Here is a 7,183-nt window from a genome sequence, read left to right as displayed (position 1 = left end):
ACCCTTCAGAAAATATGCTCCTAGCTCTAAACAATGTGCCTCCCCTACTTCTCTCCCTTTTTCTTTCTTTTCAATTCTCATCCGAACAGCTCAAAGGATTTCATATGACAAGGCAGGTCCTTCCACAGAGAATGAGTAAAAGAAAGAAACCTACTGAGCAGAGTTCAAATTCTCCTTTTCAGGAGGAGAGGGGAAAGCTGAGATAGCATATACTAGCAATCATTTTTTTGTCTTTTTAAAAAATATATATTTATATTTATTTCAGAGAGAGGAAAGAGAGAGAGAACAAGATAGAAACATCAATGATGAGAGAGAATCATTGATCGGCTGCCTCCTGCACACCTCACACTGAGGATTAAGCCCAAAACCTGAGTATGTGCCCTGACTGGGAATTGAGCCATAACCTCCTTGTTTCTAGGTTGACACTCAATCACTGGGGCTATTTTCTTGTCTTATACATTCATTTTTTTTAAATGAATGCTTTTCTACATCCATAAATATTCTTCTACGTAATATTTTTGAATGGCTTCATATTATTTACTTGTATAGATGAATTATAACTTCTTTAACCAAAGCATTATTTAGATTATTTTTAACTTTCACATAAAAGTAATATTCATTTTTACCTAAGTTTTTGCACATGTCCTCAATTATTGACTTAGGATAAATCCCCCAAAGCAGGGATTCTGGTGCGTTAGGATATTTTTGGCCTCATGTGACATGCAGTGGCTTAAATAATACTATATATATATATATATATATATATATATATATATATATATATATATATATACATATATATATCCTATCTAATAAAAGAGAAACATGGTAATTAACGTACGACCGCTACCCTTCCCATTGGCTAATCAGGGTGATATGCAAATTAACTGCCAGCCAAGATGGTGGCCGGCAGCCAGGCAGCTTGAAACTAACATGAGGCTTGCTTGCTTCAGTGACGGAGGACTCCAAAGTCCCCGCCTGCCTTGCCAGCCTCTGAGCTTGCAGTTTAAGAAACATTGTAACAAATATAGAAGCTAAACAAAACCCCAGAAATCTGCTTTCAGCGAGCCCAGGATCTCAGAGCTGGAGTTATACATTGTTTCGATTATAGAACACAAACAAACCAGATACCTGATCTCAGCAGCGGAGGCCTCAGAGCTGGAGCCAGAGCTAAAGCTGGCCCAGAATTAAAAAAAAGAAAAAGAAAAAAAGGAGCAGTTGGGAGCTTCAGTCGGCCTGAAAATAGCCCTCAGCCCCTCACCCAGACTGGCCAGGCACCCCAGTGGGGACCCCCACCCTGAAGGGTGTGTGACCAGCTGCAAACAGCCATCATCCCCTCACCCAGGCTGGCCAGGCACCCCAGTGGGGACCGCCACCCTGATCCAGGACACCCTTCAGGGCAAACCAGCCAGCCCCACCCGTGCACCAGGCCTCTATCCTATATAGTAAAAGGGTAATATTCCTCCCAGCACCGGGATCAGCGGAGCCGCAAGGCCTCCCTGCATCGGGATCAGCGGAGCCGAGAGGCCTCCCGGCACGGGGATCAGCATGACAGGGGGCAGCGCCCAAACCCCCTGATCGCCCTGCGGCTTTGTGTGTGACAGGGGGCAGAGCCACAACCTCCCTATCCGCCCTGCTCTGTTCGTGACAGAGGAAGGCGCCCCAACCCCCTGATCGCCCTGTGGCTCTGTGTGTGACAGGGTGCAGTGCCTCAACCCCCTGATCGGCCCTGCCCTGTGTGTGACAGGGTGCGGCGCCCCAACCCCGCCCCCCCATGGGCCCTGCTCTGTGTGTGACGGGGTAGAGCCATAACATCCCCATCGGCCCTGCCCTGAATGTGAGAGTGACGGCGCCCCAACCACCTGATCAGCCCTGCTCTGTGGGTGATAGAGGGCGGTGCCCCAACCCCCCCCCCACCACCACCACGGGCCCTGCTCTGTGTGTGATGGGATAGAGCCATAACCTCCCCATCGGCCCTGCCCTAAGTGTGACAGGGGGCAGTGCCCCAACTCACCTATCGGCCCTGCTCTGTGAGTGACAGTGGGGAGCTTCTCAACCCCCTGATTGGCCCTGCTCTGTGCATGACAGGGTACAGAGCCCCAACCCCCCTGATGGGCCCTGCTCTGTGCGTGACAGGGGGTGGTGCCGCAACCTCCCCATCGACCCTGCCTTCAGTGTGGCAGGGGGCGTTGCCCCAACCCCCCAATCGGCCCTACCCTGAGTGTGACTGAGGGTGGCATCACAACCTCCCAATCGCCCTGCTCTGTGCATGACGGGGCAGCGCCCCAACTCCCCAACCAGCCCTGCTCGGAGTCCGACCAGGGGCTGCACCTAGGGATTGGGCCTGCCCTCTGCCACCCGGGAGCAGGCCTAAGCCAGCAGGTCGTTATCTCCCGAGGGGTCCCAGACTGCGAGAGGGCACAGGCCAGGCTGAGGGACCACCCCTCCCCCCCGAGTGCACAAATTTTTGTGCACCGGGCCTCTAGTGTGTATGTATGTGTGTATATATATATATATATATATATATATATTAGGGGCCTGGTGCACAAAATTCTTGCATTGGGTGGGGGTGGGGGACCTTCAGCCCAGCCTGCCCCTTCTCACATACTGGGAACCCTCAGGGGATGTCCTACTGACGGCTTTGGCCCGTTCCCTGCTCCCCTTGGGGAGCAGGCCTAAGCCGCAGTCTGGCCTCCCTTTGTGGGAGGTGACTGGGCTGATCATGGAAGGCACCAGCCCCATCACCCCGCTGCTGCAGCCACTACCAGTCACCACAGCCAGCAAGGTGTTTTCATCAACACGGACTCCAGTCCCTTCACCATGAAAAAATGACAACTTTCTTTAGGCATTTTAAAGATGTGTCTTTCATAGGATATGACATTTCTTTTTCTTTTTTTCTATCCTCACCTGAGGATATGTTTCCATTGATTTTTAGAGAATGTGGGAGAGAAAGGGAAAGACAGAGAGAAACATCAAAGTGAGAGGAACACTTTGACTGATTGCCTCCTGCATGAGCCCTGACCTGGGCCCCGGCTAGGAAGGAGCCTGCAACCTAGGTACATGCCCTTGGTCAGAATAGAACCCAGACCCTGCGATTGGCAGGCCGAGGCTTTATCCACTGAGCCAAAGCGGCTAGGGCAGGATATGACATTTCTTAGCCCTCCAGCAGCAGACCTTTGTTTTTTCCTCCAGGAGTGAGGTGGAAAAACCCTAGATAACCTTTTTGGATTCTTATTACCCAAGTTACTAAGAATATTACCAGTGGCATACAGGGAGCTTAGCTAATGAGCGGTCAGAAAAGGTGTTTCCTCCATAGTTCACACTGATTGCCTGCTCAGCCCCTGCCCCAGCCTAAAGCCTCAGGGCCTGGGCAGGGGCCCCCCAGCTCCCTCCAATCACTGGCTCGGCCCCTGCCCAGGCCTAAAGCCTCATGGCCTGGGCAGGGACCCCCCCAGCTCCCTCCCATTGCCGGCTCAACCCCTGCCCAGGCCTAAAGCCTCTGGCTGAGGCTTTAGGCCTGGGAAGGGGCTCCCCGTGGCTCCGATGGCAGGCTTGGCCCTGCCCAGGAGCCCCCCTGGCTCAGGCCCTTCCTAGGCTGCTCAGGGACCACACAGGGCCTACCTCGGAGTGACCTGGGTGCCAATGATGTTCCCAGGCCACTGGGCACCTACGTATGCAAATTAACAGCCATCTTTGTTGAGTTAATTTGCATACTCATCCAATTGGCTAATGGGCGTAGCAGAGTGACACCAATTTGCATGTTTCTCTTTTATTAGTGTGTGTGTGTGTGTGTGTGTGTGTGTGTGTGTGTGTATATATAGATATAGATATAGATATAGATATAGATATAGATATAGATATAGATATAGATATAGATATAGATATATCTATATCTATATCTATATCTATATCTATATCTATATCTATATATATATATATATATATATATATATATATCTGGAACAAGTCAGAGCTGGTATGTTGATTCTATTCCATGATGTCAAAGACTCAGGTTCTTTCTATCATGTGACTGCCATCCCTAGATAATGTTCTTGTTCATGCAATCTAAAAGCACATCTCGGCTGAGATTTGAAGATGGCGGCATAGGTAAATACCTGTTCTTGCTGCCTCTCATGACCACATCAAAATTACAATTAAAATATAGAACAACCATCATCCAGAATCACTGAAAAGCTGGCTGAATGGAAGTCCTACAACTAGAGAAATAAAGAAGAAAGCACATTGAGACTGGTAGGAGGTATGGAGGTGCAGAATGGGCTGGTCTGGCTTTTTTAATTGGGAGGGAGACCATATCTGTGGAGGCAGCCTGGAGGAGCAAGGGGTCCCAGCCCCACACCAGAACCCCAGACCAGAGTCCCAGAGCTTGGAAAAGAAGTCCCTATGAGCAGTAAGGACTACAGGCTGTAAAAACCAGTGCGGATTAGGGCTCAGTGACACAGAGGCTGCTGAAAACCCAGCTATTCTTCTTAAAAACCCAGAACCATGAACTGAACTTACAAGGTCCCGCTTCCTCTGAACTCCAGCACCAGGGTGATGCTCTGGGAACACAGACACATATGAGGAGGAACTGGATTGTCTGGATTTGGGGTAGGAACTCGGAGGCAGCTTTCTCCCAGACAGAGGTGCTCACAGGGATCATTGTTCCTATGCTGGGACCTCCCAGGTCACAGGGCTGACTGGAAGCCATTTCTGTTTGTTCTGTCCTAGAGATTCCCTAAGACCCCATCTCGTCCAATTTACAACCCAAGCTGTATGCTGCAGCTTTTGCATATGAATGGCCAGTCCTTGCTCAGGCTAAAATCTCTCAAACAAACTGAAGCTGGGTCAGGGAGCCCCAAACCTATCAATAAAAAGCCCAAGACCTGGCACTAGCACCAGCCTGCCTTGCTTCATAGCTAGGCCTCATCTGGGCACTTCCAAACTTGATACAAAGAGGAGGAATCTGCAGATCTCTCTGTAGCTGCTGCTGGATGGCCCCAGGCAGTGGCTGACTTTGCACCTCCCTGGAGACCCAAGACCCAGTGGACCCAGTGGTCAGTGTCAGACCATACCAGATTACAGCTGTACACATCCATAAGTGACACACTCAAGAGGCAGACTCATTGAGCACCAAAGCCCCACTGAAACAAGTCCTGCTCCATAGGGGTGTCTCCAGCACACAGCTCTCCCACTGTAGTCACAGCTAGTCCTCAGAGCCAATTGGCCCACCAACAGCAATCAAGTCTCAACTACAACAAGACTGTGCTCACAGCCCACAAAGGGGTGCACCTAGAGTTCCCAGCTCAAGTGACTGGGGAGGCTGAGCCACTGGACCCTAGAGAACACCTACCACACAAGGCCACTCTACCAACTCAAGGAGACATAGCAGCTCTACCCAATACATAGACACAAACACAGGGAAGCAGCCAAAATGTGGAGACAAAGAAACATGTCACAAATGAAAGAAATGGAAGAAAGCAAACTATGGTTATAAGGCTACTCAAAAATCTTCTAGAAACCTCCAAAAAAGTGGAAAAGGACCAGTAAGAAATTAAGCATACACTGACTGAAATAAAGAATAATATACAGGGATTCAATAATAGAGTAGAGGATTCTGAGAATCGAATCAACAATTTAAAATACAAGGAAGCAAAAAACACCCAACCAAAAGAGCAAAAAGAAAAAAAAATCCAAAAATATGAAGATAGTGTAAGGAGCCTCTGGGACAACTTCAAGCGTACCAACATTCACATTATGGGGGTTCCAGAAGAAGAGACAGAGCAAAATATTGAAAACCTATTTGAAGAAATAATGACAGAAAACTTTCCCCTACCTGGTAAAAAGAAATAGACTTACAAGAGCAGGAAGCACAGAAAGTTCCAAACAAGAGGAACTCGAAGAGGATCACACCAAGACACATCATAATTAAAATGCCAAGGGCTAAAGACAAAGAGAGAATCTTAAAAGCAGCAAGAGAAAAGAAGTTAGTTACCCACAAGGGAATGCCCATATGACTGTCAGCTGATTTCTCAACAGAAACTATGCAGGCCAGAAAGGAGTGGCAAGAAATATTCAAAGTGATGAAAAGCAAGGACCTACAACCAAGATTACACTACCCAGCAAAGCTATCATTTACTGTAGAATTGAAGGTCAGATAAAAAGCTTCACAGACAAAAAAAAGCTAAAGGAATTCAACACCACCAAACCAGTATTATATGAAATGTTGAAGGGTATTCTTTAAGAAGAGGAAGAAGAAGAAAAAAAGATAAAAAATATGAACAACAAAATGGCAACAAATACATACCTATCAACAACTGAATCTAAAAATCAAAACACATGAATAAGAAATCTAATGAACAGAATAAACTGGTGAATCATCAGAATAGACTGATGATTCTCAGAGGGAAGGGCGGTTGAAGGGGACCGGAAGAGATTAAACAAAAATTGTTTCCCTGCCTTTTGGCTAAGATCAAGTGTAGTATCTGTTCTTATCAGTTTAATATCTGATACATCCTCTATCCGAGGACACTATATTAAACTAGAGGTCCAGTGCACAAAAATTTGTGCACTCGGGGGGTCCCTCAGCCCAGCCTATGCCCTCTTGCAGTCTGGGACCCCTCAGAGGATGTCCACCTGCTGGCTTAGGCCCGCTCCCTGGGGGATCGGGCCCAAGCTGGCAGTCAGACATCCCTCTGGCAGCCTGGCAGCCCTCGGGGGATGTCCACTTACCAGCAGGGAGCAGACCTAAGCTGCAGTCGGACATCCTTAGTGCTGCTGAGGAGGCGGGAGAAGCTCCCGCCACCACCGCTGTGCTGGCAGCCATCAGCCTGGCTTGTGGCTGAGCGGAGCTCCCCCTGTGGGAGCGCACTGACCACCAGGGGGCAGCTCCTGCATTGAGCATCTGCCCCCTGGTGGTCAGTTGTGTCATAGTGACCAGTCATTCCCAGTCGTTCTTCTGTTAGGGTCAATTTGCATATTACCCTTTTATTATATAGGATGGATTTTTGGAGCAGGGAGATGGAATAAGAGCTTGCGCTGTGAACTTAAAAAAAAAAAGATTTTATATGCATATATGTATTACCTATGGACACAGATAATAGGGTGGCAAAGGTCTGAGACAGGCTGGGAACCAGACGGAGGCGGGCAATGGAGGTGGAGGCGGGGGGAGAAGGGGACATCTGAA

At 48.5% G+C, this 7,183-nt stretch overlaps 1 pseudogene; it reads left to right on the top strand.

The window, feature by feature from the left end:
- Nucleotides 1–6,443: 6,443 nt before the first annotated feature.
- On the top strand, nt 6,444–6,595 carry LOC118678073 (annotated as a pseudogene).
- Nucleotides 6,596–7,183: the final 588 nt, after the last annotated feature.

This window comes from Myotis myotis, unplaced genomic scaffold (genome assembly GCF_014108235.1).
Source record: "Myotis myotis isolate mMyoMyo1 unplaced genomic scaffold, mMyoMyo1.p scaffold_m19_p_2, whole genome shotgun sequence".
Classification (NCBI taxonomy): domain Eukaryota; kingdom Metazoa; phylum Chordata; class Mammalia; order Chiroptera; family Vespertilionidae; genus Myotis; species Myotis myotis.
Note: the sequence above shows the minus strand (reverse complement) of the source record. Positions and strands in the feature narration are given on the sequence as shown.